Source organism: Gorilla gorilla, chromosome 3 (genome assembly GCF_029281585.2).
Source record: "Gorilla gorilla gorilla isolate KB3781 chromosome 3, NHGRI_mGorGor1-v2.1_pri, whole genome shotgun sequence".
Classification (NCBI taxonomy): domain Eukaryota; kingdom Metazoa; phylum Chordata; class Mammalia; order Primates; family Hominidae; genus Gorilla; species Gorilla gorilla.
In genome coordinates this window covers 213,370,823-213,398,434 of record NC_073227.2, presented here as the reverse complement: position 1 = coordinate 213,398,434, position 27,612 = coordinate 213,370,823, and positions in this window count along the sequence as shown.

Here is a 27,612-nt window from a genome sequence, read left to right as displayed (position 1 = left end):
TGAACATGGAAATATCTACACCGCCATCTGTATGAACATGGAAATATCTACACCGCTATCTGTATGAACATGGAAATATATACACCGCTATCTGTGTAAACATGCATACATCTTCACCGCTATCTGTTTAAACATGGAAATATCTACACCGCTACCTGTATAAACATGGAAATATCAGCACCGCTATCTGTATGAACATGGAAATATCAGCCCCTCTATCTGTATGAACATGGAAATATCTACACCACTACCTGTATGAACATGGAAATATCTTCACCGCTATCTGTTTGGACATGGAAATATCTACACCTCTATCTGAATGAAAATGGAAATATCTACACAGCTATCTGCATATACATTGAAATATCTTCACAGCTATCTCTTTACACATGGAAATAACTACACCGCTATCCGTATGAACATGGAAATATCTACACCAGCATCCGTATGAACATGGAAATATCTGCACTGCCATCTGTATGAACATATAAATATCTACACCTCCATCTGTATTAAGATGGAGATATCTACACCGCTATCTGTATAAACATGGAAATATCTACACCGCTATCTGTATAAACATGGAAATATCTACACCGCTATCTGTATAAACATGGAAATATCTACAGCGCTATCTGTATGAACATGGAAATATCTTCACCGCCATCTGTATGAACATGGATATATCTACACAGCCGTCTGGATGAACATGGAAATATCTACACCGCTATCTGTATGAACATGGAGATAGCTACACCGCTATCTGTATGAACATGGAAATATCTACACCGCTATCTGTTTGAACATGGAAATATCTACACCGCTATCTGCATGAAAATGGAAATATCTACACAGCTATCTGCATATTCATGGAAATATCTACAAAGCTATCCCTTTACACATGGAAATAACTACACCGCTATCTCTATAAACATGGAAATATCTACACCGCCATCTGTATGAACATGGAAATATGTGCACCGCCATCTGTATGAACATATAAATATCTACACCGCCATCTGTATTAAGATGGAGATATCTACACTGCTATCTGTATAAACCTGGAAATATCTACACCGCTATCTGTATAATCATGGAAATATCTACACCGCTATCTGTATAAACATGGAAATATCTACACCGCTACCTGTATAAACATGGAAATATCAGCACCGCTATCTGTATGAACATGGAAATATCTACACCGCTATCTGTACGAACATGGAAATATCTACACCGCTACCTGTATGAACATGGATATATCTACACAGCCATCTGGATGAACATGGAAATATCAACACCGCTATCTGTGTAAACATGCATACATCTTCACCGCTATCTGTATAAACATGGAAATATCTACACCGCTATCTGTATGAACATGGAAATATCTTCACCGCTATCTGTATGAACATGGAAATATCTACACCGCTATCTGTTTGAACATGGAAATATCTTCACCGCTATCTGCATGAAAATGGAAATATCTACACTGCTATCGGCATATACATGGAAATATCTACACAGCTATCTCTTTACACATGGAAATAACCTCACCGCTATCTGTATGAAGATGGAAATATCTACACCGCCATCTGGATGAACATGGAAATATCTACACCGCTATCTGTATGAACATGGAAATATCTTCACCGCCATCTGTGTAAACATGCATACATTTTCACCGCTATCTGTTTAAACATGGAAATATCTACACCGCTACCTGTATAAACATGGAAATATCAGCACCGCTATCTGTATGAACATGGAAATATCAGCCCCTCTATCTGTATGAACATGGAAATATCTACACCGCTATCTGTATGAACATGGAAATATCTACACCGGTATCTGTATGAACATGGAAATATCTTCACCGCCATGTGTTTGAACATGGATATATCTACACAGCCATCTGGATGAACTTGGAAATATCTACACAGCTATCTGTATGAACATGGAAATATATACACCGCTATCTGTGTAAACATGCATACATCTTCACCGCTATCTGTATAAACATGGAAATATCTACACCGCTATCTGTATGAACATGGAAATATCTACACCGCTATCTGTATGAACATGGAAATATCTACACCGCTATCTGCATGAAAATGGAAATATCTACACAGCTATCTGCATATACATGGAAATATCTACAAAGCTATCCCTTTACACATGGATATAACTACACCGCTATCTCTATAAACATGGAAATATCTACACCACCATCTGTATGAACATGGAAATATCTGCACCGCCATCTGTATGAACATATAAATATCTACACCGCCATCTGTATTAAGATGGGGATATCTACACCGCTATCTGTATAAACCTGGAAATATCTACACCGCTATCTGTATGAACATGGAAATATCTACACCGCTGTCTGTTTGAACATGGAAATATCTTCACCGCTATCTGCATGAAAATGGAAATATCTACACTGCTATCTGCATATACATGGAAATATCTACACAGCTATCTCTTTACACATGGAGATAACCACACCGCTATCTGTATGAACATATAAATATCTACACCGCCATCCCTATTAAGATGGAGATATCAACACCACTATCTGTATAAACTTGGAAATATCTACGCCGCTATCTGTATAAACATGGAAATATCTACACCGCAATCTGTATAAACATGGAAATATCTACACCGCTACCTGTATAAACATGGAAATATCAGCACCGCTATCTGTATGAACATGGAAATATCTACACCGCTATCTCTATGAACATGGAAATTTCTACAACGCTATCTGTATGAACATGGAAATAGCTACACCGTTATCTGTATGAACATGGAAATATCTACACCACTACCTGTATGAACATGGAAATATCTACACCGCTATCTGTGTAAATATGCATACATCTTCACCGCAATCTATATAAACATGGAAATATCTACACCGCTATCTGTATGAACATGGAAATATCTTCACCGCTATCTGTTTGAACATAGAAATATCTACACCTCTATCTGCATGAAAATGGAAATATCTACACAGCTATCTGCATATACATGGAAATATCTTCACAGCTATCTCTTTACACATGGAAATAACTACACCGCTATGTGTATGAACATGGAAATATCTACACCAGCATCCGTATGAACATGGAAATATCTGCACTGCCATCTGCATGAACATATAAATATCTACACCGCCATCTGTATTAAGATGGAGATATCTGCACCGCTATCTGTATAAACATGGAAATATCTACACCGCTATCTGTATAAACATGGAAATATCTACACCGCTATCTGTATAAACATGGAAATATCTACACCGCTATCTGTATGAACATGGAAATATCTTCACCGCCATCTGTATGAACATGGATATATCTACACAGCCGTCTGGATGAACATGGAAATATCTACACCGCTATCTGTATGAACATGGAAATAGCTACACCGCTATCTGTATGAACATGGAAATATCTACACCGCCATCTGTATGAACATGGAAATATCTACACCGGTATCTGTATAAACATGGAAATATCTTCACCGCCATCTGTATGAACATGGATATATCTACACAGCCATCTGGATGAACATGGAAATATCTACACAGCAATCTGTATGAACATGGAGATATATACACCGCTATCTGTGTAAACATGCATACATCTTCACCTCTATCTGTATGAACATGGAGATATCTACACCGCTATCTGTATGAACATGGAAATATCTACACCGCTATCTGTTTGAATATGGAAATATCTACACCGCTATCTGCATGAAAATGGAAATATCTACACAGCTATCTGCATATTCATGGAAATATCTACAAAGCTATCCCTTTACACAAGGAAATAAGTACACCGCTATCTCTATAAACATGGAATATCTACACCGACATCTGTATGAACATGGAAATATGTGCACCGCCATCTGTATGAACATATAAATATCCACACCGCCATCTGTATTAAGATGGAGATATCTACACTGCTATCTGTATAAACCTGGAAATATCTACACCGCTATCTGTATAATCATGGAAATATCTACACCGCTATCTGTATAAACATTTAAATATCTACACCGCTACCTGTATAAACATGGAAATCTCAGCACCACTATCTGTATGAACATGGAAATATCTACACCGCTATCTGTACGAACATGGAAATATCTACTCCGCTATCTGTATGAACATGGAAATATCTACACCAGCATCCGTATGAACATGGAAATATCTGCACTGCCATCTGTATGAACATATAAATATCTACACCGCCATCTGTATTAAGATGGAGATATCTACACCGCTATCTGTATAAACATGGAAATATCTACACCGCTATCTGTATGAACATGGAAATATCTACACCGCTATCTGTATGAACATGGAAATATCTACACCGCTATCTGTTTGAACATGGAAATATCTTCACCGCTATCTGCATGAAAATGGAAATATCTACACTGCTATCGGCATATACATGGAAATATCTACACAGCTATCTCTTTACACATGGAAATATCCTCACCGCTATCTGTATGAACATGGAAATATCTACACCGCCATCTGTATGAACATGGAAATATCTACACCGCTATCTGTATGAACATGGAAATATATACACCGCTATCTGTGTAAACATGCATACATCTTCACCGCTATCTGTTTAAACATGGAAATATCTACACCGCTACCTGTATAAACATGGAAATATCAGCACCGCTATCTGTATGAACATGGAAATATCAGCCCCTCTATCTGTATGAACATGGAAATATCTACACCGCTATCTGTATGAACATGGAAATATCTCCACCGCTATCTGTATAAACATGGAAATATCTACACCGCTACCTGTATAAACATGGAAATATCAGCACCGCTATCTGTATGAACATGGAAATATCTACACCACTATCTGTACGAACATGGAAATATCTACACCGCTATCTGTATGAACATGGATATATCTACACAGCCATCTGGATGAACATGGAAATATCTACAGCGCTATCTGTGTAAACATGCATACATCTTCACCGCTATCTGTATAAACATGGAAATATCTACACCACTATCTGTATGAACATGGAAATATCTACACCGCTATCTGTATGAACATGGAAATATCTACACTGCTATCTGTTTGAACATGGAAATATCTTCACCGCTATCTGCATGAAAATGGAAATATCTACACTGCTATCTGCATATACATGGAAATATCTACACAGCTATCTCTTTACACAAGGAGATAACCACACCGCTATCTGTATGAACATGGAAATATCTACACCGCCATCTGTATGAACATGGAAATATCTGCACCGCCATCTGTATGAACATATAAATATCTACACCGCCATCCCTATTAAGATGGACATATCTACACCAATATCTGTATAAACTTGGAAATATCTACGCCGCTATCTGTATAAACATGGAAATATCTACACCGCAATCTGTATAAACATGGAAATATCTACACCGCTATCTGTATGAACATGGAAATATCTACACCGCCATCTGTATGAACATGGAAATATCTACACCGGTATCTGTATAAACATGGAAATATCTTCACCGCCATCTGTATGAACATGGATATATCTACACAGCCATCTGGATGAACATGGAAATATCTACACAGCAATCTGTATGAACATGGAGATATATACACCGCTATCTGTGTAAACATGCATACATCTTCACCTCTATCTGTATGAACATGGAGATATCTACACCGCTATCTGTATGAACATGGAAATATCTACACCGCTATCTGTTTGAATATGGAAATATCTACACCGCTATCTGCATGAAAATGGAAATATCTACACAGCTATCTGCATATTCATGGAAATATCTACAAAGCTATCCCTTTACACAAGGAAATAAGTACACCGCTATCTCTATAAACATGGAATATCTACACCGACATCTGTATGAACATGGAAATATGTGCACCGCCATCTGTATGAACATATAAATATCCACACCGCCATCTGTATTAAGATGGAGATATCTACACTGCTATCTGTATAAACCTGGAAATATCTACACCGCTATCTGTATAATCATGGAAATATCTACACCGCTATCTGTATAAACATTTAAATATCTACACCGCTACCTGTATAAACATGGAAATCTCAGCACCACTATCTGTATGAACATGGAAATATCTACACCGCTATCTGTACGAACATGGAAATATCTACTCCGCTATCTGTATGAACATGGAAATATCTACACCAGCATCCGTATGAACATGGAAATATCTGCACTGCCATCTGTATGAACATATAAATATCTACACCGCCATCTGTATTAAGATGGAGATATCTACACCGCTATCTGTATAAACATGGAAATATCTACACCGCTATCTGTATGAACATGGAAATATCTACACCGCTATCTGTATGAACATGGAAATATCTACACCGCTATCTGTTTGAACATGGAAATATCTTCACCGCTATCTGCATGAAAATGGAAATATCTACACTGCTATCGGCATATACATGGAAATATCTACACAGCTATCTCTTTACACATGGAAATATCCTCACCGCTATCTGTATGAACATGGAAATATCTACACCGCCATCTGTATGAACATGGAAATATCTACACCGCTATCTGTATGAACATGGAAATATATACACCGCTATCTGTGTAAACATGCATACATCTTCACCGCTATCTGTTTAAACATGGAAATATCTACACCGCTACCTGTATAAACATGGAAATATCAGCACCGCTATCTGTATGAACATGGAAATATCAGCCCCTCTATCTGTATGAACATGGAAATATCTACACCGCTATCTGTATGAACATGGAAATATCTCCACCGCTATCTGTATAAACATGGAAATATCTACACCGCTACCTGTATAAACATGGAAATATCAGCACCGCTATCTGTATGAACATGGAAATATCTACACCACTATCTGTACGAACATGGAAATATCTACACCGCTATCTGTATGAACATGGATATATCTACACAGCCATCTGGATGAACATGGAAATATCTACAGCGCTATCTGTGTAAACATGCATACATCTTCACCGCTATCTGTATAAACATGGAAATATCTACACCACTATCTGTATGAACATGGAAATATCTACACCGCTATCTGTATGAACATGGAAATATCTACACTGCTATCTGTTTGAACATGGAAATATCTTCACCGCTATCTGCATGAAAATGGAAATATCTACACTGCTATCTGCATATACATGGAAATATCTACACAGCTATCTCTTTACACAAGGAGATAACCACACCGCTATCTGTATGAACATGGAAATATCTACACCGCCATCTGTATGAACATGGAAATATCTGCACCGCCATCTGTATGAACATATAAATATCTACACCGCCATCCCTATTAAGATGGACATATCTACACCAATATCTGTATAAACTTGGAAATATCTACGCCGCTATCTGTATAAACATGGAAATATCTACACCGCAATCTGTATAAACATGGAAATATCTACACCGCTACCTGTATAAACATGGAAATATCAGCACCGCTATCTGTATGAACATGGAAATATCTACACCGCTATCTCTATGAACATGGAAATTTCTACACCGCTATCTGTATGAACATGGAAATAGCTACACCGCTATCTGTATGAACATGGAAATATCTACACCACTACCTGTATGAACATGGAAATATCTACACCGCTATCTGTGTAAATATGCATACATCTTCACCGCAATCTATATAAACATGGAAATATCTACACCGCTATCTGTATGAACATGGAAATATCTTCACCGCTATCTGTTTGAACATGGAAATATCTACACCTCTATCTGCATGAAAATGGAAATATCTACACAGCTATCTGCATATACATGGAAATATCTTCACAGCTATCTCTTTACACATGGAAATAACTACACCGCTCTCTGTATGAACATGGAAATATCTACACCAGCATCCGTATGAACATGAAAATATCTGCACTGCCATCTGCATGAACATATAAATATCTACACCGCCATCTGTATTAAGATGGAGATATCTGCACCGCTATCTGTATAAACATGGAAATATCTACACCGCTATCTGTATAAACATGGAAATATCTACACCGCTATCTGTATAAACATGGAAATATCTACACCGCTATCTGTATGAACATGGAAATATCTTCACCGCCATCTGTATGAACATGGATATATCTACACAGCCATCTGGATGAACATGGAAATATCTACACAGCAATCTGTATGAACATAGAAATATATACACCGCTATCTGTGTAAACATGCATACATCTTCACCTCTATCTGTATGAACATGGAAATATCTACACCGCTATCCGTATGAACATGGAAATATCTATACCGCTATCTGTTGGAACATGGAAATATCTACACCGCTATCTGCATGAAAATGGAAATATCTACACAGCTATCTGCATATTCATGGAAATATCTACAAAGCTATCCCTTTACACATGGAAATAAGTACACCGCTATCTCTATAAACATGGAAATATCTACACCGACATCTGTATGAACATGGAAATATGTGCACCGCCATCTGCATGAACATATAAATATCCACACCGCCATCTGTATTAAGATGGAGATATCTACACTGCTATCTGTATAAACCTGGAAATATCTACACCGCTATCTGTATAATCATGGAAATATCTACACCGCTATCTGTATAAACATTTAAATATCTACACCGCTACCTGTATAAACAAGGAAATCTCAGCACCGCTATCTGTATGAACATGGAATATCTACACCGCTATCTGTACGAACATGGAAATATCTACACCGCTATCTGTATGAACATGGAAATATCTACACCAGCATCCGTATGAACATGGAAATATCTGCACTGCCATCTGCATGAACATATAAATATCTACACCGCCATCTGTATTAAGATGGAGATATCTACACCGCTATCTGTATAAACATGGAAATATCTACACCGCTATCTGTATAAACATGGAAATATCTACACTGCTATCTGTATAAACATGGAAATATCTACACCGCTATCTGTATGAACATGGAAATATCTTCACCGCCATCTGTATGAACATGGATATATCTAAACAGCCGTCTGGATGAACATGGAAATATCTACACCGCTATCTGTATGAACATGGAAATAGCTACACCGCTATCTGTATGAACATGGAAATAGCTACACCGCTATCTGTATGAACATGGAAATATCTACACCGGTATCTGTATGAACATGGAAATATCTTCACCGCCATCTGTATGAACATGGATATATCTACACAGCCATCTGGATGAACATGGAAATATCTACACAGCTATCTGTATGAACATGGAAATATATACACCGCTATCTGTTTAAACATGCATACATCTTCACCTCTATCTGTATGAACATGGAAATATCTACACCGCTATCCGTATGAACATGGAAATATCTACACCGCTATCTGTTTGAACATGGAAATATCTACACCGCTATCTGCATGAAAATGGAAATATCTACACAGCTATCTGCATATTCATGGAAATATCTACAAAGCTATCCCTTTACACATGGAAATAAGTACACCGCTATCTCTATAAACATGGAAATATCTACACCGCCATCTGTATGAACATGGAAATATGTGCACTGCCATCTGTATGAACATATAAATATCTACACCGCCATCTGTATTAAGATGGAGATATCTACACTGCTATCTGTATAAACCTGGAAATATCTACACCGCTATCTGTATAATCATGGAAATATCTACACCGCTATCTGCATAAACATGGAAATATCTACACCGCTACCTGTATAAACATGGAAATATCAGCACCGCTATCTGTATGAACATGGAAATATCTACACCGCTATCTGTATGAACATGGAAATATCTACACCGCTACCTGTATGAACATGGATATATCTACACAGCCATCTGGATGAACATGGAAATATCTACACCGCTATCTGTGTAAACATGCATACATCTTCACCGCTATCTGTATAAACATGGAAATATCTACACCGCTATCTGTATGAACATGGAAATATCTACACCGTTATCTGTATGAACATGGAAATATCTACACCGCTATCTGTTTGAACATGGAAATATCTTCACCGCTATCTGCATGAAAATGGAAATATCTACACTGCTATCGGCATATACATGGAAATATCTACACAGCTATCTATTTACACATGGAAATAACCTCACCGCTATCTGTATGAACATGGAAATATCTACACCGCCATCTGGATGAACATGGAAATATCTACACCGCTATCTCTATGAACACGGAAATATATACACCGCTATCTGCGTAAACATGCACACATCTTCACCGCTATCTGTTTAAACATGGAAATATCTACACCGCTACCTGTATAAACATGGAAATATCAGCAACGCTATCTGTATGAACATGGAAATATCAGCCCCTCTATCTGTATGAACATGGAAATATCTACACCGGTATCTGAATGAACATGGAAATATCTTCACCGCCATCTGTATGAACATGGATATATCTACACAGCCATCTGGATGAACTTGGAAATATCTTCACAGCTATCTGTATGAACATGGAAATATATACACCGCTATCTGTGTAAACATGCATACATCTTCACCGCTATCTGTATAAACATGGAAATATCTACACCGCTATCTGTATGAACATGGAAATATCTACACCGCTATCTGTTTGAGCATGGAAATATCTACACCGCTATCTGCATGAAAATGGAAATATCTACACAGCTATCTGCATATACATGGAAATATCTACAAAGCTATCCCTTTACACATGGAAATAACTACACCGCTATCTCTATAAACATGGAAATATCTACACCGACATCTGTATGAACATGGAAATATCTGCACCACCATCTGTATGAACATATAAATATCTACACCGCCATCTTTATTAAGATGGAGATATCTACACCGCTATCTGTATAAACCTGGAAATATCTACACAGCTATCTGTATAATCATGGAAATATCTACACCGCTATCTGTATAAACATGGAAATATCTACACCGCTACCTGTATAAAAATGGAAATATCAGCACCGCTATCTGTAAGAACATGGAAATATCAACACTGCTATCTGTACGAACATGGAAATACCTACACCGCGATCTGCATGAACATGGATATATCTACACAGCCATCTGGATGAACATGGAAATATCTACACCGCTATCTGTATAAACATGGAAATATCTACACCGCTATCTGTATGAACATGGAAATATCTTCACCGCCATCTGTATGAACATGGATATATCTAAACAGCCGTCTGGATGAACATGGAAATATCTACACCGCTATCTGTATGAACATGGAAATAGCTACACCGCTATCTGTATGAACAGGGAAATAGCTACACCGCTATCTGTATGAACATGGAAATATCTACACCGGTATCTGTATGAACATGGAAATATCTTCACCGCCATCTGTATGAACATGGATATATCTACACAGCCATCTGGATGAACATGGAAATATCTACACAGCTATCTGTATGAACATGGAAATATATACACCGCTATCTGTTTAAACATGCATACATCTTCACCTCTATCTGTATGAACATGGAAATATCTACACCGCTATCCGTATGAACATGGAAATATCTACACCGCTATCTGTTTGAACATGGAAATATCTACACCGCTATCTGCATGAAAATGGAAATATCTACACAGCTATCTGCATATTCATGGAAATATCTACAAAGCTATCCCTTTACACATGGAAATAAGTACACAGCTATCTCTATAAACATGGAAATATCTACACCGCCATCTGTATGAACATGGAAATATGTGCACTGCCATCTGTATGAACATATAAATATCTACACCGCCATCTGTATTAAGATGGAGATACCTACACTGCTATCTGTATAAACCTGGAAATATCTACACCGCTATCTGTATAATCATGGAAATATCTACACCGCTATCTGTATAAACATGGAAATATCTACACCGCTACCTGTATAAACATGGAAATATCAGCACCGCTATCTGTAGGAACATGGAAATATCTACACCGCTATCTGTACGAACATGGAAATATCTACACCGCTACCTGTATGAACATGGATATATCTACACAGCCATCTGGATGAACATGGAAATATCTACACCGCTATCTGTGTAAACATGCATACATCTTCACCGCTATCTGTATAAACATGGAAATATCTACACCGCTATCTGTATGAACATGGAAATATCTACACCGCTATCTGTATGAACATGGAAATATCTACACCACTATCTGTATGAACATGGAAATATCTACACCGCTATCAGTATGAACATGGATATATCTACACAGCCATCTGGAAGAACATGGAAATATCTACACCGCTATCTGTGTAAACATGCATACATCTTCACCGCTATCTGTATAAACACGGAAATATCTACACCGCTACCTGTATAAACATTGAAATATCAGCACCGCTATCTGTATGAACATGGAAATATCTACACCGCTATCTCTATGAACATGGAAATATCTACACCGCTATCTGTATGAACATGGAAATATCTACACCGCTATCTGTTTGAACATGGAAATATCTACACCGCTATCAGCATGAAAATGGAAATATCTACACAGCTATCTGCATATTCATGGAAATATCTACAAAGCTATCCCTTTACACATGGAAATAAGTACATCGTTATCTCTATAAACATGGAAATATCTACACCGCCATCTGTATGAACATGGAAATATGTGCACCGCCATCTGTATGAACATATAAATGTCTACACCGCCATCTGTATTAAGATGGAGATATCTACACTGCTATCTGTATAAACCTGGAAATATCTACACCGCTATCTGTATAATCATGGAAATATCTACACCGCTATCTGTATAAACATGGAAATATCTACACCGCTACCTGTATAAACATGGAAATATCAGCACCGCTATCTGTATGAACATGGAAATATCTACACCGCTATCTGTACGAACATGGAAATATCTACACCGCTACCTGTATGAACATGGATATATCTACACAGCCATCTGGATGAACATGGAAATATCTACACCGCTATCTGTGTAAACATGCATACATCTTCACCGCTATCTGTAGAGACATGGAAATATCTACACCGCTATCTGTATGAACATGGAAATATCTACACCGCTATCTGTATGAACATGGAAATATCTACACCGCTATCTGTTTGAACATGGAAATATCTTCACCGCTATCTGCATGAAAATGGAAATATCTACACTGCTATCGGCATATACATGGAAATATCTACACAGCTATGTCTTTACACATGGAAATAACCTCACCGCTATCTGTATGAACATGGAAATATCTACACCGCCATCTGGATGAACATGGAAATATCTACACCGCTATCTGTATGAACACGGAAATATATACACCGCTATCTGTGTAAACATGCATACATCTTCACCGCTATCTGTTTAAACATGGAAATATCTACACCGCTACCTGTATAAACATGGTAATATCAGCACCGCTATCTGTATGAACATGGAAATATCAGCCCCTCTATCTGTATGAACATGGAAATATCTACACCGGTATCTGTATGAACATGGAAATATCTTCACCGCCATCTGTATGAACATGGATATATCTACACAGCCATCTGGATGAACTTGGAAATATCTTCACAGCTATCTGTATGAACATGGAAATATATACACCGCTATCTGTGTAAACATGCAAACAATTCACCGCTATCTGTATAAACATGGAAATATCTACACCGCTATCTGTATGAACATGGAAATATCTACACCGCTATCTGTTTGAGCATGGAAATATCTACACCGTTATCTGCATGAAAATGGAAATATCTACACAGCTATCTGCATATACATGGAAATATCTACAAAGCTATCCCTTTACACAAGGAAATAACTACACCGCTATCTCTATAAAAATGGAAATATCTACACCGACATATGTATGAACATGGAAATATCTGCACCGCCATCTGTATGAACATATAAATATCTACACCGCCATCTGTATTAAGATGGAGATATCTACACCGCTATCTGTATAAACCTGGAAATATCTACACAGCTATCTGTATAATCATGGAAATATCTACACCGCTATCTGTATAAACATGGAAATATCTACACCGCTACCTGTATAAACATGGAAATATCAGCACCGCTATCTGTAAGAACATGGAAATATCAACACTGCTATCTGTACGAACATGGAAATACCTACACCGCGATCTGCATGAACATGGATATATCTACACAGCCATCTGGATGAACATGGAAATATCTACACCGCTATCTGTATAAACATGGAAATATCTACACCGCTATCTGTATGAACATGGAAATATCTTCACCGCCATCTGTATGAACATGGATATATCTAAACAGCCGTCTGGATGAACATGGAAATATCTACACCGCTATCTGTATGAACATGGAAATAGCTACACCGCTATCTGTATGAACATGGAAATAGCTACACCGCTATCTGTATGAACATGGAAATATCTACACCGGTATCTGTATGAACATGGAAATATCTTCACCGCCATCTGTATGAACATGGATATATCTACACAGCCATCTGGATGAACATGGAAATATCTACACAGCTATCTGTATGAACATGGAAATATATACACCGCTATCTGTTTAAACATGCATACATCTTCACCTCTATCTGTATGAACATGGAAATATCTACACCGCTATCCGTATGAACATGGAAATATCTACACCGCTATCTGTTTGAACATGGAAATATCTACACCGCTATCTGCATGAAAATGGAAATATCTACACAGCTATCTGCATATTCATGGAAATATCTACAAAGCTATCCCTTTACACATGGAAATAAGTACACCGCTATCTCTATAAACATGGAAATATCTACACCGCCATCTGTATGAACATGGAAATATGTGCACTGCCATCTGTATGAACATATAAATATCTACACCGCCATCTGTATTAAGATGGAGATATCTACACTGCTATCCGTATAAACCTGGAAATATCTACACCGCTATCTGTATAATCATGGAAATATCTACACCGCTATCTGTATAAACATGGAAATATCTACACCGCTACCTGTATAAACATGGAAATATCAGCACCGCTATCTGTAGGAACATGGAAATATCTACACCGCTATCTGTACGAACATGGAAATATCTACACCGCTACCTGTATGAACATGGATATATCTACACAGCCATCTGGATGAACATGGAAATATCTACACCGCTATCTGTGTAAACATGCATACATCTTCACCGCTATCTGTATAAACATGGAAATATCTACACCGCTATCTGTATGAACATGGAAATATCTACACCGCTATCTGTATGAACATGGAAATATCTACACCGCTATCTGTTTGAACATGGAAATATCTTCACCGCTATCTGCATGAAAATGGAAATATCTACACTGCTATCGGCATATACATGGAAATATCTACACAGCTATCTATTTACACATGGAAATAACCTCACCGCTATCTGTATGAACATGGAAATATCTACACCGCCATCTGGATGAACATGGAAATATCTACACCGCTATCTCTATGAACACGGAAATATATACACCGCTATCTGTGTAAACATGCATACATCTTCACCGCTATCTGTTTAAACATGGAAATATCTACACCGCTACCTGTATAAACATGGAAATATCAGCAACGCTATCTGTATGAACATGGAAATATCAGCCCCTCTATCTGTATGAACATGGAAATATCTACACCGGTATCTGTATGAACATGGAAATATCTTCACCGCCATCTGTATGAACATGGATATATCTACACAGCCATCTGGATGAACTTGGAAATATCTTCACAGCTATCTGTATGAACATTGAAATATATACACCGCTATCTGTGTAAACATGCATACATCTTCACCGCTATCTGTATAAACATGGAAATATCTACACCGCTATCTGTATGAACATGGAAATATCTACACCGCTATCTGTTTGAGCATGGAAATATCTACACCGCTATCTGCATGAAAATGGAAATATCTACACAGCTATCTGCATATACATGGAAATATCTAAAAAGCTATCCCTTTACACATGGAAATAACTACACCGCTATCTCTATAAACATGGAAATATCTACACCGACATCTGTATGAACATGGAAATATCTGCACCGCCATCTGTATTAACATATAAATATCTACACCGCCATCTGTATTAAGATGGAGATATCTACACCGCTATCTGTATAAACCTGGAAATATCTACACAGCTATCTGTATAATCATGGAAATATCTACACCGCTATCTGTATAAACATGGAAATATCTACACCGCTACCTGTATAAACATGGAAATATCAGCACCTCTATCTGTACGAACATGGAAATATCAACACTGCTATCTGTACGAACATGGAAATATCTACACCGCTATCTGTGTGAACATGGATATATCTACACAGCCATCTGGAAGAACATGGAAATATCTACACCGCTATCTGTGTAAACATGCATACATCTTCACCGCTATCTGTATAAACACGGAAATATCTACACCGCTACCTGTATAAACATTGAAATATGAACACCGCTATCTGTATGAACATGGAAATATCTACACCGCTATCTCTATGAACATGGAAATATCTACACCGCTATCTGTATGAACATGGAAATATCTACACCGCTATCTGTTTGAACATGGAAATATCTACACCGCTATCAGCATGAAAATGGAAATATCTACACAGCTATCTGCATATTCATGGAAACATCTACAAAGCTATCCCTTTACACATGGAAATAAGTACACCGCTATCTCTATAAACATGGAAATATCTACACCGCCATCTGTATGAACATGGAAATATGTGCACGGCCATCTGTATGAACATATAAATATCTACACCGCCATCTGTATTAAGATGGAGATATCTACACTGCTATCTGTATAAACCTGGAAATATCTACACCGCTATCTGTATAATCATGGAAATATCTACATCGCTATCTGTATAAACATGGAAATATCTACACCGCTACCTGTATAAACATGGAAATATCAGCACCGCTATCTGTATGAACATGGAAATATCTACACCGCTATCTGTACGAACATGGAAATATCTACACCGCTACCTGTATGAACATGGATATATCTACACAGCCATCTGGATGAACATGGAAATATCTACACCGCTATCTGTGTAAACATGCATACATCTTCACCGCTATCTGTATAAACATGGAAATATCTACACCGCTATCTGTATGAACATGGAAATATCTACACCGCTATCTGTATGAACATGGAAATATCTACACCGCTATCTGTTTGAACATGGAAATATCTTCACCGCTATCTGCATGAAAATGGAAATATCTACACTGCTATCGGCATATACATGGAAATATCTACACAGCTATGTCTTTACACATGGAAATAACCTCACCGCTATCTGTATGAACATGGAAATATCTACACCGCCATCTGGATGAACATGGAAATATCTACACCGCTATCTGTATGAACACGGAAATATATAAACCGCTATCTGTGTAAACATGCATACATGTTCACCGCTATCTGTTTAAACATGGAAATATCTACACCGCTACCTGTATAAACATGGAAATATCAGCACCGCTATCTGTATGAACATGGAAATATCAGCCCCTCTATCTGTATGAACATGGAAATATCTACACCGGTATCTGTATGAACATGGAAATATCTTCACCGCCATCTGTATGAACATGGATATATCTACACAGCCATCTGGATGAACTTGGAAATATCTACACCGCTATCTGTGTAAACATGCATACATCTTCACCGCTATCTGTATAAACATGGAAATATCTACACAGCTATATGTATGAACATGGAAATATCTACACCGCTATCTGTATGAACATGGAAATATCTACACCGGTATCTGTTTGAACATGGAAATATCTACACCGCTATCTGCATGAAAATGGAAATATCTAAACAGCTATCTGCATATACATGGAAATATCTTCACAGCTATCTCTTTACACATGGAAATAACTTCACCGCTATCTGTATGAACATGGAAATATCTACACCAGCATCCGTATGAACATGGAAATATCTGCACTGCCATCTGTATGAACATATAAATATCTACACCGCCATCTGTATTAAGATGGAGATATCTACACCGCTATCTGTATAAACATGGAAATATCTACACCGCTATCTGTATAAACATGGAAATATCTACACCGCTATCTGTATAAACATGGAAATATCTACACCGCTATCTGTATGAATATGGAAATATCTTCACCGCCATCTGTATGAACATGGATATATCTACACAGCCGTCTGGATGAACATGGAAATATCTACACCGCTATCTGTATGAACATGGAAATAGCTACACCGCTATCTGTATGAACATGGAAATATCTACACCGCTATCTGTATCAACATGGAAATATCTACACCGGTATCTGTATGAACATGGAAATATCTTCACCGCCATCTGTATGAACATGGATATATCTACACAGCCATCTGGATGATCATGGAAATATCTACACAGCTATCTGTATGAACATGGAAATATATACACCGCTATATGTGTAAACATGCATACATCTTCACCTCTATCTGTATGAACATGGAAATATCTACACCGCTATCCGTATGAACAGGGAAATATCTACACCGCTATCTGTTTGAACATGGAAATATCTACACCGCTATCTGCATGAAAATGGAAATATCTACACAGCTATCTGCATATTCATGGAAATATCTACAAAGCTATCCCTTTACATATGGAAATAAGTACACCGCTATCTCTATAAACATGGAAATATCTACACCGCCATCTGTATGAACATGGAAATATGTGCACTGCCATCTGTATGAACATATAAATATCTTCACCGCCATCTGTATTAAGATGGAGATATCTACACTGCTATCTGTATAAACCTGGAAATATCTACACCGCTATCTGTATAATCATGGAAATATCTACACCGCTATCTGTATAAACATGGGAATATCTACACCGCTACCTGTATAAACATGGAAATATCAGCACCGCTATCTGTATGAACATGGAAATATCTACACCGCTATCTGTACGAACATGGAAATATCTACACCGCTACCTGTATGAACATGGATATATCTACACAGCCATCTGGATGAACATGGAAATATCTACCCCGCTATCTGTGTAAACATGCATACATCTTCACTGCTATTTGTATAAACATGGAAATATCTACACCGCTATATGTATGAACATGGAAATAGCTACACCGCTATCTGTATGAACATGGAAATATCTACACCGCTATCTGTTTGAACATGGAAATATCTTCACCGCTATCTGCATGAAAATGGAAATATCTACACTGCTATCGGCATATACATGGAAATATCTAAACAGCTATCTCTTTACACATGGAAATAACCTCACCGCTATCTGTTTGAACATGGAAATATCTTCACAGCCATCTGGATGAACATGGAAATATCTTCACAGCTATCTGTATGAACATGGAAATATATACACCGCTATCTGTGTAAACATGCATACATCTTCACCGCTATCTGTATAAACATGGAAATATCTACACCGCTATCTGTATGAACATGGAAATATCTACACCGCTATCTGTTTGAGCATCGAAATATCTACACCGCTATCTGTATAAACATGGAAATATCTACACCGCTATCTGTATGAACATGGAAATATCTACACCGCTATCTGTTTGAACATGGAAATATCTACACCGCTATCTGCATGAAAATGGAAATATCTACACAGCTATCTGCATATACATGGAAATATCTACACAGCTATCTCTTTACACATGGGAATAACTACACCGCTATCTGTATGAACATGGAAATATCTACACCACCATCCGTATGAACATGGAAATATCTGCACCGCCATCTGTATGAACATATAAATATCTACACCGCCATCTGTATTAAGATGGAGATATCTACACCGCTATCTGTATAAACATGGAAATATCTACACCGCTATCTGTATAAACATGGAAATATCTACACCGCTATCTGTGTGAACATGGAAATATCTTCACCGCCATCTGTATGAACATGGATATATCTACACAGCCATCTGGATGAACATGGAAATATCTACACCGCTATCTGTATGAACATGGAAATAGCTACACCGCTATCTGTATGAACATGGAAATATCTACACCGCTATCTGTATGAACATGGAAATATCTACACCGGTATCTGTATGAACATGGAAATATCTTCACCGCCATCTGTATGAACATGGATATATCTACACAGCCATCTGGATGAACATGGAAATATCTACACCGCTATCTGCATAAACATGGAAATATCTACACCGCTACCTGTATAAACATGGAAATATCAGCACCGCTATCTGTATGAACATGGAAATATCTACACCGCTATCTGTACGAACATGGAAATATCTACACCGCTACCTGTATGAACATGGATATATCTACACAGCCATCTGGATGAACATGGAAATATCTACACCGCTATCTGTGTAAACATGCATACATCTTCACCGCTATCTGTATAAACATGGAAATATCTACACCGCTATCTGTATGAACATGGAAATATCTACACCGCTATCTGTATGAACATGGAAATATCTACACCGCTATCTGTTTGAACATGGAAATATCTTCACCGCTATCTGCATGAAAATGGAAATATCTACACTGCTATCGGCATATACATGGAAATATCTACACAGCTATCTATTTACACATGGAAATAACCTCACCGCTATCTGTATGAACATGGAAATATCTACACCGCCATCTGGATGAACATGGAAATATCTACACCGCTATCTCTATGAACACGGAAATATATACACCGCTATCTGTGTAAACATGCACACATCTTCACCACTATCTGTTTAAACATGGAAATATCTACACCGCTACCTGTATAAACATGGAAATATCAGCAACGCTATCTGTATGAACATGGAAATATCAGCCCCTCTATCTGTATGAACATGGAAATATCTACACCGGTATCTGTATGAACATGGAAATATCTTCACCGCCATCTGTATGAACATGGATATATCTACACAGCCATCTGGATGAACTTGGAAATATCTTCACAGCTATCTGTATGAACATGGAAATATATACACCGCTATCTGTGTAAACATGCATACATCTTCACCGCTATCTGTATAAACATGGAAATATCTACACCGCTATCTGTATGAACATGGAAATATCTACACCGCTATCTGTTTGAGCATGGAAATATCTACACCGCTATCTGCATGAAAATGGAAATATCTACACAGCTATCTGCATATACATGGAAATATCTACAAAGCTATCCCTTTACACATGGAAATAACTACACCGCTATCTCTATAAACATGGAAATATCTACACCGACATCTGTATGAACATGGAAATATCTGCACCACCATCTGTATGAACATATAAATATCTACACCGCCATCTTTATTAAGATGGAGATATCTACACCGCTATCTGTATAAACCTGGAAATATCTACACAGCTATCTGTATAATCATGGAAATATCTACACCGCTATCTGTATAAACATGGAAATATCTACACCGCTACCTGTATAAACATGGAAATATCAGCACCGCTATCTGTAAGAACATGGAAATATCAACACTGCTATCTGTACGAACATGGAAATACCTACACCGCGATCTGCATGAACATGGATATATCTACACAGCCATCTGGATGAACATGGAAATATCTACACCGCTATCTGTATAAACATGGAAATATCTACACCGCTATCTGTATGAACATGGAAATATCTTCACCGCCATCTGTATGAACATGGATATATCTAAACAGCCGTCTGGATGAACATGGAAATATCTACACCGCTATCTGTATGAACATGGAAATAGCTACACCGCTATCTGTATGAACAGGGAAATAGCTACACCGCTATCTGTATGAACATGGAAATATCTACACCGGTATCTGTATGAACATGGAAATATCTTCACCGCCATCTGTATGAACATGGATATATCTACACAGCCATCTGGATGAACATGGAAATATCTACACAGCTATCTGTATGAACATGGAAATATATACACCGCTATCTGTTTAAACATGCATACATCTTCACCTCTATCTGTATGAACATGGAAATATCTACACCGCTATCCGTATGAACATGGAAATATCTACACCGCTATCTGTTTGAACATGGAAATATCTACACCGCTATCTGCATGAAAATGGAAATATCTACACAGCTATCTGCATATTCATGGAAATATCTACAAAGCTATCCCTTTACACATGGAAATAAGTACACAGCTATCTCTATAAACATGGAAATATCTACACCGCCATCTGTATGAACATGGAAATATGTGCACCGCCATCTGTATGAACATATAAATATCTACACCGCCATCTGTATTAAGATGGAGATACCTACACTGCTATCTGTATAAACCTGGAAATATCTACACCGCTATCTGTATAATCATGGAAATATCTACACCGCTATCTGTATAAACATGGAAATATCTACACCGCTACCTGTATAAACATGGAAATATCAGCACTGCTATCTGTAGGAACATGGAAATATCTACACCGCTATCTGTACGAACATGGAAATATCTACACCGCTACCTGTATGAACATGGATATATCTACACAGCCATCTGGATGAACATGGAAATATCTACACCGCTATCTGTGTAAACATGCATACATCTTCACCGCTATCTGTATAAACATGGAAATATCTACACCGCTATCTGTATGAACATGGAAATATCTACACCGCTATCTGTATGAACATGGAAATATCTACACCACTATCTGTATGAACATGGAAATATCTACACCGCTATCAGTATGAACATGGATATATCTACACAGCCATCTGGAAGAACATGGAAATATCTACACCGCTATCTGTGTAAACATGCATACATCTTCACCGCTATCTGTATAAACACGGAAATATCTACACCGCTACCTGTATAAACATTGAAATATCAGCACCGCTATCTGTATGAACATGGAAATATCTACACCGCTATCTCTATGAACATGGAAATATCTACACCGCTATCTGTATGAACATGGAAATATCTACACCGCTATCTGTTTGAACATGGAAATATCTACACCGCTATCAGCATGAAAATGGAAATATCTACACAGCTATCTGCATATTCATGGAAATATCTACAAAGCTATCCCTTTACACATGGAAATAAGTACATCGTTATCTCTATAAACATGGAAATATCTACACCGCCATCTGTATGAACATGGAAATATGTGCACCGCCATCAGTATGAACATATAAATGTCTACACCGCCATCTGTATTAAGATGGAGATATCTACACTGCTATCTGTATAAACCTGGAAATATCTACACCGCTATCTGTATAATCATGGAAATATCTACACCGCTATCTGTATAAACATGGAAATATCTACACCGCTACCTGTATAAACATGGAAATATCAGCACCGCTATCTGTATGAACATGGAAATATCTACACCGCTATCTGTACGAACATGGAAATATCTACACCGCTACCTGTATGAACATGGATATATCTACACAGCCATCTGGATGAACATGGAAATATCTACACCGCTATCTGTGTAAACATGCATACATCTTCACCGCTATCTGTAGAGACATGGAAATATCTACACCGCTATCTGTATGAACATGGAAATATCTACACCGCTATCTGTATGAACATGGAAATATCTACACCGCTATCTGTTTGAACATGGAAATATCTTCACCGCTATCTGCATGAAAATGGAAATATCTACACTGCTATCGGCATATACATGGAAATATCTACACAGCTATGTCTTTACACATGGAAATAACCTCACCGCTATCTGTATGAACATGGAAATATCTACACCGCCATCTGGATGAACATGGAAATATCTACACCGCTATCTGTATGAACACGGAAATATATACACCGCTATCTGTGTAAACATGCATACATCTTCACCGCTATCTGTTTAAACATGGAAATATCTACACCGCTACCTGTATAAACATGGAAATATCAGCACCGCTATCTGTATGAACATGGAAATATCAGCCCCTCTATCTGTATGAACATGGAAATATCTACACCGGTATCTGTATGAACATGGAAATATCTTCACCGCCATCTGTATGAACATGGATATATCTACACAGCCATCTGGATGAACTTGGAAATATCTTCACAGCTATCTGTATGAACATGGAAATATATACACCGCTATCTGTGTAAACATGCAAACAATTCACCGCTATCTGTATAAACATGGAAATATCTACACCGCTATCTGTATGAACATGGAAATATGTACACCGCTATCTGTTTGAGCATGGAAATATCTACACCGTTATCTGCATGAAAATGGAAATATCTACACAGCTATCTGCATATACATGGAAATATCTACAAAGCTATCCCTTTACACATGGAAATAACTACACCGCTATCTCTATAAAAATGGAAATATCTACACCGACATATGTATGAACATGGAAATATCTGCACCGCCATCTGTATGAACATATAAATATCTACACCGCCATCTGTATTAAGATGGAGATATCTACACCGCTATCTGTATAAACCTGGAAATATCTACACAGCTATCTGTATAATCATGGAAATATCTACACCGCTATCTGTATAAACATGGAAATATCTACACCGCTACCTGTATAAACATGGAAATATCAGCACCGCTATCTGTAAGAACATGGAAATATCAACACTGCTATCTGTACGAACATGGAAATACCTACACCGCGATCTGCATGAACATGGATATATCTACACAGCCATCTGGATGAACATGGAAATATCTACACCGCTATCTGTATAAACATGGAAATATCTACACCGCTATCTGTATGAACATGGAAATATCTTCACCGCCATCTGTATGAACATGGATATATCTAAACAGCCGTCTGGATGAACATGGAAATATCTACACCGCTATCTGTATGAACATGGAAATAGCTACACCGCTATCTGTATGAACATGGAAATAGCTACACCGCTATCTGTATGAACATGGAAATATCTACACCGGTATCTGTATGAACATGGAAATATCTTCACCGCCATCTGTATGAACATGGATATATCTACACCGCTATCTGTTTGAGCATCGAAATATCTACACCGCTATCTGTATGAACATGGAAATATCAACACCGCTATCTCTATGAACATGGAAATATCTACACCGCTATCTGTATGAACTTGGAAATATCTACACTGCTATCTGTTTGAACATGGAAATATCTACACCGCTATCTGCATGAAAATGGAAATATCTACACAGCTATCTGCATGAAAATGGAAATATCTACAAAGCTATCCCTTTACACATGGAAATAAGTACACCGCTATCTCTATAAACATGGAAATATCTACACCGCCATCTGTATGAACATGGAAATATGTGCACCGCCATCTGTATGAACATATAAATATCTACACCGCCATCTGTATTAAGATGGAGATATCTACACTGCTATCTGTATAAACCTGGAAATATCTACACCGCTATCTGTATAATCATGGAAATATCTACACCGCTATCTGTATAAACAAGGAAATATCTACACCGCTACCTGTATAAACATGGAAATATCAGCACCGCTATCTGTATGAACATGGAAATATCTACACCGCTATCTGTACGAACATGGAAATATCTACACCGCTAACTGTATGAACATGGATATATCTACACAGCCATCTGGATGAACATGGAAATATCTACACCGCTATCTGTGTAAACATGCATACATCTTCACCGCTATCTGTATAAACATGGAAATATCTACACCGCTATCTGTATGAACATGGAAATATCTACACCGCTATCTGTATGAACATGGAAATATCTACACCGCTATCTGTTTGAACATGGAAATATCTTCACCGCTATCTGCAGGAAAATCGAAATATCTACACTGCTATCGGCATATACATGGAAATATCTACACAGCTATCTCTTTACACATGGAAATAACCTCACCGCTATCTGTATGAACATGGAAATATCTACACCGCCATCTGGATGAACATGGAAATATCTACACCGCTATCTGTATGAACACGGAAATATATACACCGCTATCTGTGTAAACATGCATACATCTTCACCGCTATCTGTTTAAACATGGAAATATCTACACCGCTACCTGTATAAACATGGAAATATCAGCACCGCTATCTGTATGAACATGGAAATATCTACACCGCTATCTGTACGAACATGGAAATATCTACAACGCTAACTGTATGAACATGGATATATCTACACAGCCATCTGGATGAACATGGAAATATCTACACCGCTATCTGTGTAAACATGCATACATCTTCACCGCTATCTGTATAAACATGGAAATATCTACACCGCTATCTGTATGAACATGGAAATATCTACACCGCTATCTGTATGAACATGGAAATATCTACACCGCTATCTGTTTGAACATGGAAATATCTTCACCGCTATCTGCATGAAAATCGAAATATCTACACTGCTATCGGCATATACATGGAAATATCTACACAGCTATCTCTTTACACATGGAAATAACCTCACCGCTATCTGTATGAACATGGAAATATCTACACCGCCATCTGGATGAACATGGAAATATCTACACCGCTATCTGTATGAACACAGAAATATATACACCGCTATCTGTGTAAACATGCATACATCTTCACCGCTATCTGTTTAAACATGGAAATATCTAATCCGCTACCTGTATAAACATGGAAATATCAGCACCGCTATCTGTATGAACATGGAAATATCTACACCGGTATCTGTATGAACATGGAAATATCTTCACCGCCATCTGTATGAACATGGATATATCTACACAGCCATCTGGATGAACTTGGAAATATCTTCACAGCTATCTGTATGAACATGGAAATATATACACCGCTATCTGTGTAAACATGCATACAACTTCACCGCTATCTGTATAAACATGGAAATATCTACACCGCTATCTGTATGAACATGGAAATATCTACACCGCTATCTGTTTGAGCATGGAAATATCTACACCGCTATCTGCATGAAAATGGAAATATCTACACAGCTATCTGCATATACATGGAAATATCTACAAAGCTATCCCTTTACACATGGAAATAACTACACCGCTATCTCTATAAACATGGAAATATCTACACCGACATCTGTATAAACATGGAAATATCTGCACCGCCATCTGAATGAACATATAAATATCTACACCGCCATCTGTATTAAGATGGAGATATCTACACCGCTATCTGTATAAACCTGGAAATATCTACACAGCTATCTGTATAATCATGGAAATATCTACACCGCTATCTGTATAAACATGGAAATATCTACACCGCTACCTGTAT